The sequence below is a fragment of the Saccostrea cucullata genome, unplaced genomic scaffold (assembly GCF_032062105.1).
Source record: "Saccostrea cucullata isolate Sc308-1 unplaced genomic scaffold, CSIRO_AGI_Scuc_v1 ctg31, whole genome shotgun sequence".
Classification (NCBI taxonomy): Eukaryota; Metazoa; Mollusca; class Bivalvia; order Ostreida; family Ostreidae; genus Saccostrea; species Saccostrea cuccullata.
In genome coordinates, this window is record NW_026918875.1 from 1138747 (window position 1) to 1150047 (window position 11301).

At 38.0% G+C, this 11301-nt stretch overlaps 1 long non-coding RNA gene across 2 annotated transcripts; it reads right to left on the reverse strand.

Moving 5' to 3' along the window:
* Window positions 1-3608: 3608 nt before the first annotated feature.
* On the reverse strand, window positions 3609-7880 carry LOC134273240 (uncharacterized). Of its 2 annotated transcripts, XR_009993376.1 has the most exons (3): window positions 7848-7880; window positions 4120-4205; window positions 3609-4017 (listed from the first exon to the last, which is right to left on the reverse strand). It is a non-coding gene; the product is annotated as an uncharacterized LOC134273240 (long non-coding RNA). The 2 variants fall into 2 exon arrangements; XR_009993375.1 differs by lacking the exon at window positions 7848-7880 and having other exon boundaries at window positions 4120-4449.
* Between the last annotated feature and the right edge of the window lie 3421 nt (window positions 7881-11301).

Genomic DNA, 11301 nt, shown 5'->3' on the forward strand with positions numbered 1-11301 from the left:
AACAAATCACGAAAAGTTACTTACCACTTTGGGCCATGTTGGCTGCTGTATAGAGATGGGAAATGGACTCGTCATCTCGTCTTCCTCTGTTGGTCGACCTTGCTCCTCCATCGTTGTTCCTCGTCCGAGTCCCTGAAAGTATAAAACTGGCACAATGTTAGTAAAACTTCAAAAGAATGCAACAAATCACGAAAAGTTACTTACCACTTTGGGCCATGTTGGCTGCTGTATAGAGATGGGAAATGGACTCGTCATCTCGTCTTCCTCTGTTGGTCGACCTTGCTCCTCCATCGTTGTTCCTCTTCCGAGTCCCTGAAAGTATAAAACTGGCACAATGTTAGTAAAACTTCAAAAGAATGCAACAAATCATGAAAAGTTACTTACCACTTTGGGCCATGTTGGCTGCTGTATAGAGATGGGAAATGGACTCGTCATCTCGTCTTCCTCTGTTGGTCGACCTTGCTCCTCCATCGTTGTTCCTCTTCCGAGTCCCTGAAAGTATAAAACTGGCACAATGTTAGTAAAACTTCAAAAGAATGCAACAAATCACGAAAAGTTACTTACCACTTTGGAGCATGTTGGCTGCTGTATAGAGATGGGAAATGGACTCGTCATCTCATCTTCCTCTGTTGGTCGACCTTGCTCCTCCATCGTTGTTCCTCGTCCGAGTCCCTGAAAGTATAAAACTGGCACAATGTTAGTAAAACTTCAAAAGAATGCAACAAATCACGAAAAGTTACTTACCACTTTGGGCCATGTTGGCTGCTGTATAGAGATGGGAAATGGACTTGTCATCTCGTCTTCCTCTGTTGGTCGACCCTGCTCCTCCATCGTTGTTCCTCTTCCGAGTCCCTGAAAGTATAAAACTGGCACAATGTTAGTAAAACTTCAAAAGAATGCAACAAATCACAAAAAGTTACTTACCACTTTGGGCCATGTTGGCTGCTGTATAGAGATGGGAAATGGACTCGTCATCTCGTCTTCCTCTGTTGGTCGACCTTGCTCCTCCATCGTTGTTCCTCTTCCGAGTCCCTGAAAGTATAAAACTGGCACAATGTTAGTAAAACTTCAAAAGAATGCAACAAATCACGAAAAGTTACTTACCACTTTGGGCCATGTTGGCTGCTGTATAGAGATGGGAAATGGACTCGTCATCTCGTCTTCCTCTGTTGGTCGACCTTGCTCCTCCATCGTTGTTCCTCGTCCGAGTCCCTGAAAGTATAAAACTGGCACAATGTTAGTAAAACTTCAAAAGAATGCAACAAATCACGAAAAGTTACTTACCACTTTGGAGCATGTTGGCTGCTGTATAGAGATGGGAAATGGACTTGTCATCTCGTCTTCCTCTGTTGGTCGACCCTGCTCCTCCAAGTCCCTGAAAGTATAAAACTGGCACAATGTTAGTAAAACTTCAAAAGAATGCAACACATCACAAAAAGTTACTTACCACTTTGGGCCATGTTGGCTGCTGTATAGAGATGGGAAATGGACTCGTCATCTCGTCTTCCTCTGTTGGTCGACCTTGCTCCTCCATCGTTGTTCCTCCTCCGAGTCCCTGAAAGTATAAAACTGGCACAATGTTAGTAAAACTTCAAAAGAATGCAACAAATCACGAAAAGTTACTTACCACTTTGGGCCATGTTGGCTGCTGTATAGAGATGGGAAATGGACTCGTCATCTCGTCTTCCTCTGTTGGTCGACCTTGCTCCTCCATCGTTGTTCCTCTTCCGAGTCCCTGAAAGTATAAAACTGGCACAATGTTAGTAAAACTTCAAAAGAATGCAACAAATCACGAAAAGTTACTTACCACTTTGGAGCATGTTGGCTGCTGTATAGAGATGGGAAATGGACTCGTCATCTCGTCTTCCTCTGTTGGTCGACCTTGCTCCTCCATCGTTGTTCCTCTTCCGAGTCCCTGAAAGTATAAAACTGGCACAATGTTAGTAAAACTTCAAAAGAATGCAACAAATCACGAAAAGTTACTTACCACTTTGGGCCATGTTGGCTGCTGTATAGAGATGGGAAATGGACTCGTCATCTCGTCTTCCTCTGTTGGTCGACCTTGCTCCTCCATCGTTGTTCCTCTTCCGAGTCCCTGAAAGTATAAAACTGGCACAATGTTAGTAAAACTTCAAAAGAATGCAACAAATCACGAAAAGTTACTTACCACTTTGGAGCATGTTGGCTGCTGTATAGAGATGGGAAATGGACTCGTCATCTCGTCTTCCTCTGTTGGTCGACCCTGCTCCTCCATCGTTGTTCCTCTTCCGAGTCCCTGAAAGTATAAAACTGGCACAATGTTAGTAAAACTTCAAAAGAATGCAACAAATCACGAAAAGTTACTTACCACTTTGGGCCATGTTGGCTGCTGTATAGAGATGGGAAATGGACTCGTCATCTCGTCTTCCTCTGTTGGTCGACCTTGCTCCTCCATCGTTGTTCCTCGTCCGAGTCCCTGAAAGTATAAAACTGGCACAATGTTAGTAAAACTTCAAAAGAATGCAACAAATCACAAAAAGTTACTTACCACTTTGGGCCATGTTGGCTGCTGTATAGAGATGGGAAATGGACTTGTCATCTCGTCTTCCTCTGTTGGTCGACCTTGCTCCTCCATCGTTGTTCCTCTTCCGAGTCCCTGAAAGTATAAAACTGGCACAATGTTAGTAAAACTTCAAAAGAATGCAACAAATCACGAAAAGTTACTTACCACTTTGGGCCATGTTGGCTGCTGTATAGAGATGGGAAATGGACTCGTCATCTCGTCTTCCTCTGTTGGTCGACCTTGCTCCTCCATCGTTGTTCCTCGTCCGAGTCCCTGAAAGTATAAAACTGGCACAATGTTAGTAAAACTTCAAAAGAATGCAACAAATCACGAAAAGTTACTTACCACTTTGGAGCATGTTGGCTGCTGTATAGAGATGGGAAATGGACTCGTCATCTCGTCTTCCTCTGTTGGTCGACCTTGCTCCTCCATCGTTGTTCCTCTTCCGAGTCCCTGAAAGTATAAAACTGGCACAATGTTAGTAAAACTTCAAAAGAATGCAACAAATCACGAAAAGTTACTTACCACTTTGGGCCATGTTGGCTGCTGTATAGAGATGGGAAATGGACTTGTGATCTCGTCTTCCTCTGTTGGTCGACCTTGCTCCTCCATCGTTGTTCCTCGTCCGAGTCCCTGAAAGTATAAAACTGGCACAATGTTAGTAAAACTTCAAAAGAATGCAACAAATCACGAAAAGTTACTTACCACTTTGGGCCATGTTGGCTGCTGTATAGAGATGGGAAATGGACTCGTCATCTCGTATTCCTCTGTTGGTCGACCCTGCTCCTCCATCGTTGTTCCTCTTCCGAGTCCCTGAAAGTATAAAACTGGCACAATGTTAGTAAAACTTCAAAAGAATGCAACAAATCACGAAAAGTTACTTACCACTTTGGGCCATGTTGGCTGCTGTATAGAGATGGGAAATGGACTTGTCATCTCGTATTCCTCTGTTGGTCAACCTTGCTCCTCCATCGTTGTTCCTCTTCCGAGTCCCTGAAAGTATAAAACTGGCACAATGTTAGTAAAACTTCAAAAGAATGCAACAAATCACGAAAAGTTACTTACCACTTTGGGCCATGTTGGCTGCTGTATAGAGATGGGAAATGGACTCGTCATCTCGTCTTCTTCTGTTGGTCGACCTTGCTCCTCCATCATTGTTCCTCTTCCGAGTCCCTGAAAGTATAAACTGGCACAAGATTAGTAAGACTTCAAAACAATGCAACAAATCACAAAAATTCAAGTGAATAAAATCAGTACAACACAATTCGTTGAAAAATCAGAAAACAATGACAGTGAATTCAGGAAGACGAATGAGGGGGAAAGGGAAAGGGATGGTTAGTTATGTTAGAGTCAGCAGGGGCCAGGGGGTAGGGGAAAGAAGGGAGAAAATCAAAAATACTTCCATATAAGCTTCCTTTGCTGTTGCTGTGGCTTCTGGTGATGTTTCTTCTGAACTGTCTCAGCATTTCTGCTTCCTGTCAATTCAAAATCAATAGGTCAAAGCCTGACAAAGCCAACATCAATTGGAAAGCCAAAATACTGGGAAAAGGTACAAAGAGGTCAAGTATGAATCTTACCCCATTTTCTGCTCATGAATGCTGTTAAATGGGAAAGGGACTGCTCCTCACTTCAGGATCCTGGTCAGCCTCAAATTTCTTCTGCTCTTATAAAGAGAAAACAGACACATCATAGGGGAGACACTCTCATTTCACATGAAGTATGAAACTTCATTTAAAAGCATAGATAATCAAAGATTATGAAGCTCACCTCGACGAATGTTATCAGTTTAAGTAATGCAAATCTCACATCATATTTCCTTAACAGTTAGTATTTATCCTGACAACAATATTCAAGCAAATTCTGTTTAAATAGGTTTTAAAGTTCATTGAGGATTGACATTTTCCAAATACTTGAACCTGGTCACTTGTTTGAAGAATGCAGGTCAGATCCAGCATCCGAAGCAAGTTTCAAATGTCCAACATTAGATGCATCATCCATGCAAGTTTGGTCAGGGTAGAGCTGAGTTGGGAATAATTTCATCACTCAACTGGAAAAAGTAGGTCAGATCAAACATCCGAAGCAAGTCTGGTAGTGTCCATTCCTAGATGCATCATCCATGCTTGTTTGGATCGGGTAGGACTTACAGTTTCTTGGGAATGGACCTGCTCCAAAAACCTTAACCTGGTCACTCATCTGGAAAATGTGGGTCAGATCCAGCATCCGAAGCAAGTCTGGTAGTGTCCATTCCTAAACGCATCATCCATGCAATTTTGGTCCAGGTACGACTTATACTTACTAGAACATGGACTTGCTCCTAAAACTCGACCATGGCACAAATGCTAACCCTGAGGCTGGTGTCAGGGTATAGCATAACTACATCTTGACTTTGTCGAGGTAAGTTCAAGTTCAAAATAAAGCTTTAAGGTAAAAAAAAATTTTGCGTTTGAATAACCTTCATCAATATCTCTAATTTGATTGTGATCATTCAACAGGTTAATAGTTATATTAGAATGACTATTTCCAAATATTTCCTTGCTCCAAAAATTTTGACTCTTTCACTCATCCATAAAATGTAGGTTGGATTCAGAATCTAAAGCAAGCCTGGTAATGGATCCATGAAAGATTGGTCAAAATAGGCCTTATAGTTACTTGGAAATGAGACTAGTTCAAAAAACTTTTAACCTAGTCACTCATATTAAAAATAAAGGCCAGATTCAGCATCCGAGGCAAGCCTGGTAGTGTACTTCCATATATTTTATTTTGGATGTACATGTTCGATTCTTGTAAGTTTGGTCAAAATACTTGGAAATGACACCTGCTTCAAAAACATTAACCTGATCATTCTTTTAAATTAGCTGAAATTGCAGTCTCTGAAACCCTGGTTGGTACAATGAAACATACTTGAAGCATCTTACATGCATCCCTTAGGGGCTAGGGCATAGATGTACTTAAAAAGAAGTCTGCTCCAAAAACTTTCATCTGGGACACCAACACTTGCACTGATCCCATGGGTGTTACTAATATTCCTGTCCACTTCATATTGGTGAGCAAAAAAATGATTAAAATGCATATATTTTATGCCATCTCTGAATTGATGAATAAATTTATGCAAGTAAAATGTCATGCCGACAACCTCACCGCTTGATTTCCAGCAGAATCCAGAAAGGGGGCAAAACATCATTTGGCTGGGCTATTCCGTTTGAGAAAAAAGTGACATTTGGTTGAAATTTTAAAAAAACCTATAATTTTGTCATTTTTCTATTTATGTAAATAAATAATAGTTTATCTTTTATTTGCAAGGTACTCATTGACTTTTTTACTTGCATATGATGTATTAAGGTACAGGAGTACCTCCCTCTTTTTCAAAAGGGAGGGGAATTTAGTGTGGTATGAGTGTGTGCAGGTATGTGTTAACTTGACACTGTGTGCGATGCGCAAGTGTGAGTAAGTTGTCGTCTGTTGTGCATGGTGGTGTGTAGATCTAGTCACTTGTACTGCAGGAGAGATTGCGTATTATAATATCGTAAGTCTTGTATGATTAATGCTGAATACAAACATAAACAATTACTATCATTGTCAGTTTATACATACAATACTTCAACATTCACTCAATCAGTATTTGGAGCACATCGTTAATATATTTATTTGAACATCAATTAGATTATACATTACAGAGTCCAAATATTTTATAACCAAAGAACTATATGCGGTATTAACCAACATTTGCCCCCCAAAATCAAACTTTGATGGAGTAATATTTAATTAAGTCCTTAAACAGGGGAGTATATGCTGACTTCAAAGCACAGAATAATTTCATAAGTAATGACGTCATATGTACGTAATGACGTCACAAATATGACGTAATTTCAGTTTTTTATGAATTTTGCAGAAAAATGTACATATTTCGTCGATATTTTAAATAAAAGTCACCGAGCGCATGTGTGTTCAGGATAAATATTTTGATATAATGTGTGGAATGATAATATCAATGAAATATGTCAATATTGTTCCTGAACACACATGCGCTCTATAAATTTTAAAGCTTAAATTGTTGAAATTTTGTCCATTTTGTCCTCTTTCTGGAAAAGGATATAAAATCGGACTAGTTTGTGACGTCATAAAAACAGAAATTGTGAATACACTGCTCTGGAACTATAATATTTTCTGTTAACTTATATTTCTCGTACAATTTATTGAATTCAGCACATTTCAGAAGTTTTCAAAATTTGACTTTTGTGGGGGCAAACATATGCAATATACCGCATATAGTTCTTTTGCTTGTTTTGATTGTCTGTTGGAAATTTTCTTTGGTGAAATTTGGAAAACACATACTTTTTGCCATTATGAATGGAGCAAAAAACAGGCCCCTTCGACACCCTAAAAATGCCTGTCAGTAAAAATATTTGCATTATCAATACACAGTTGATTCAGGGCAAAGTTAACCCCACTTAGGATCTGATGTCCCAAACTTATGCAGAGTCTAAAAGCACAATACATTTTCAAACGATATTTCACTTTTTTGTTTTATAGATTAATTCACCTGTAGGTTTTAAGCTGTCCCTTTCCGCAGCTTAAAAATACTTTATCAATACGTGCATCTGAATCCGACAAATGTTATTTCAAATAATGTTAACTGTTTTCCCCAACCAACTCACCTGACCGTCCACTGACGCCAAATTTGCTGTTCGCGCCACATGTCAAAATTTAAAACTCACAATTTCGATCCCGATGCAAATAAATTACAAATGCATGCAAGAAACAAATAATAAATTTATGTATTAATCAATCCCCCAATTATAAAACAATTTTAGCAGTTAATCTAGAATATGCTCTACCTCTGGGCAGGACAAAATATTTATGTCTCAAACCTGTCTTGTTATATAAGCGACATTGCTAGGTTACTGGAGGGGGGGGGGGGTCTGAGATAAAATAAATAAATGCGTTTCAATTTTTCATGTATTCGGTTGATTTTTATGGATTCTATTGCATTTTGAAAATGTGAAAAACCTCTTAACCGAAAGCCTTTTTTATTTTAATGTATATTTGTAAGATTAAATGCGACGAATATATATCCTGCCCTATTTATTCCCTTGTAACTACATTTCCCCTAAAATTGCAGACTATTTTGAGTCATTTGTAAAACTATCTACAGCTGTCTAAGGAGATCTGGAAGTTGTGTCGTTTGACCACTGACCAGGGAAAATACCCTTTGAAAATGGCGGGGATGTCAAAATATACAACCTTCCTCAGAGAAATTAAACAAATTCTTAAATATTTTTTATTACAACAGCTTTAGAATATTTACCTCAATTTTTGATCATCTCTGGGCTCCTGTAATGCACTTTTGACTGAAAAATTTAATGAACTGATCTGAAAGTCTGCTGCGCAGTTACCTGTTACTGCTTTGTGAATTCAGTTGTGAATTATGTTCAAACATCATGCTCACGTGATTTAATTACGTATTCATCATTCATTACACTACTGCGGTCATTAAATCGTGAAATATAAACTAACGCTGCGAGTACACAATTTTTTTGTTACATGTATATTGTAAATTTCAACAGAAAATCTTGTGCGTGGGTATTTTAATAAACTTTTTAAAATTACAGTCATGAATTACATTTATATGTAACAGTTATGTTTATTCAAAATAATATACCGGTATAAACATACACTGTAGACGGTAAAATATTCATGAATATACTTTACTATATAGGGTATATCAATCTATAATTGCTTGCATGCTTATTTTGAGTGCAGAATACCAAGTCATAATTATATTATATTTTAAGATTAAAAGCATGGCCTAGACTCCCAATCATAAAAGGACTAGGACACAATAAGTAGGCCAAGATTTTTCCTCAAATTCAATTTTTCTGAAACTTTGATATTTTGTTCTAGGATACAAAATCTCTCTTTATATATGATATGAAAGAAATTCAACCACACATTTTTTGCCCACATAGTCTGAAATATGGCCTATCATTTGGTAAAAAAAAAGTATTTCTTTAAAAAAAAAAAAAGTGGTCCATCCGGGACCTGAACTCAGGACCTCTCACATGCGAAGCGAGAAACATACCACTAGACCACGGAATCGCTTTACATGGCATTAAGTATATTTGAATTTAAACATATTTTATTGATATAATCAATTGGATCAGACACAAGTTTTTCCAACTTAGAATGTCCTCTCCAACACAGAAAAGATAAATTTATATACACGTGATGAACAACAAATAAATCTACAATGCAAAAAAGGAAGAAAAGGGTGCAGAGAGATAAGAAAGGTAGGGAATAGGAGTGCAAGGAAAGATGAAAGAAGGAAGGGGATGTAAAGGATACAGAATGGTTACGATTACTGTTCAAAAAATCTTTTCGAATTTTTAATATACTTATGTACGGCTTTAACAATATTGATATTATTTTGTTGACCCAAGTTTGGGTCCCCAAAAAGAATTTTATCAAGGTCTTTTTCTCCTTTGTTATTTTCTATAGTATGGAATAATTCTCTTCTTATTTCAGTATAATTTTTACAATAGAGGATGAAATGCTCAGTGTTTTCATTGATATATCCACAAGAACACTGGGTATTGTCTGAAAGTCTAAACTTAAAAAGATCTGACTTAAGGAGGCTTACATTGTGTCTCATTCTGGTTAAAATTGAATTAATTTTTTTTGTTGCCATAAGAAAGATATTTTGGGGGAGGATCACCTTTAGAGAGTCTCTTTTTAAAAGCATTTATAGTGTCAAGGTTTCTAGTCTCAGTAGGCAATGCATTCCATGCTGATATTGTAGATGGAAAAAATGAGTTTTTTAATAAATTTGTTCTACATTGGGGAATAACAATGTTATTACTATTTCGTAGATCATAATGGGTAGTTTGAGAGACTTCATTAAGTACATGAAGAAGTGAAGTCACATACATGTAGATATTCATGTTCGGTATTGTCAAAATTTTACGCAATCCATGGTGTTTGATTTACTTAGCCTTTATTAAATTAAACAGTTCTAATAGATGTAATAAGAACAAAATGTCCGCCGAGAACCTGTTTTATACGCAATAACTCTCCTCATGCCCCTGTGCTAGAAATAGCGACATGTAATACTATAAATACTAATAAAACAAACGGGGTGGGGCACTTTGAGAGGGGTGAGAGAGGTCCTAGGGAGTTTTGGTATAAAATTACATTGCATAAGCTCAAAATCTTCCTGAAATATCGCCCGGAAATGATAGTGTTACACATAGACAGAATGTATAAATACGACCTTGAACTTTGACCCTTTGACCTCAAAATCAATGGGGGTCTTCATTGGGCCACAGGGAGTTGCTATGTAAAATTTCATTGCAACAGCTCAAATGGTTGTAGAGATACGAAAGCGAAAGTGTTACAACAGACAGAATTTGCTTATTTATGACCTTGACCTTTGACTTTTTGACCTCAAAATCAATATGGGTCTTCTATAGGGAGTTGCAATGCTAAATTTCATTGCAAAAGCTCAAAGGGTTCTCGAGATATCGTGTGGAAACGAAAGCGTTACAGACAGACAGAAAGATGGACGGACAGAGGGACGGATAAACGGGGGACAATAATAGTTTGGAATATAATTGCCATATAGAAGTTTGATTAAAATTAATATCCCCCACTTTTCTAGCGGGGGACAATAATAGTTTGGAATATAATTGTTGGGTCATATAGAAGTTTGATTAAACCCGCACTGGGGCACCAATAAAGGTTCTTAGTTATAAATGAATATTTTTCACACATACACACAAAAAAAAATTCCAACATTAATTGTTTAATTTGTTTTACAACTTTTTTTCTTCAGAGTTCTTTAATTTCAGACTCCTAAGAAATTTAAAAGATTGAAATCTTGCGTGAGAATTTGGCCAAATGCTCACTAGAGCATGGCTTTACTTTTGTATTTTTTTTTATCTTGGAATAGTCGCCAGCTTGGCATAGTGATAGAGCGTCTGCAAATACATGAGTTGCGAAGGAGCTGATCCTTACGTCGCGGATTCGAATCCCATTGTGGGACGTTCAGACCGTTCCTTCGGATAAGACCGTATAAACCGAGGTCCCGTGTCACAGTAGATGCTGGCAAGTAAAAGACCCCTCACTGCTCAATGGCTCGAGTGTCAAGTACAGGTCAAAATTTGCGGTTCTCCACCGGCAACTGGTAGCATCTCCATATGACTTAAAAATTCTAAAGAATGACGTAAAACAACAAACAATTTTGGAATAATTTTGGGGTGCTTCTTTGCTAGTTATCCATGTTTAAAGGAGAGTACCTTGGAGGTAAAACACTACTAGTATACTACATAATGCTAGACCCCCTGACATAGGGGCACGATAATAGAAATTTGGGAAGAGGCACCATTGGTCATCATAACCATGCATTTGGTATCCTTTCTGAATAACAATTGGCAGAAAAGAAGCCGCTGACTACGGGATATGAATTTGAAACTTGCTGAAGACATAAAAAAAATCCATATTTAATACACCCATCCATTACGAACCTCTGACCCTGGGGAAATAAATTAATTTTTTTTGGAAGAGGCATCCCTGCCCTCATAACCAAGCACTTAGTTCATCTAAATACCCAGGGACAGAGAAAAGATTTTGAAATAATAATGGAATTTCGCTGTATAGTCAATGCTGGTATAGACTATCGTACACCAAAACCCCTGACCCTGAGGCCAATTTATTTCCAATTTTGGAAGATTCGTGTGACCCCAAAACCAGAAACAGTTACCCCT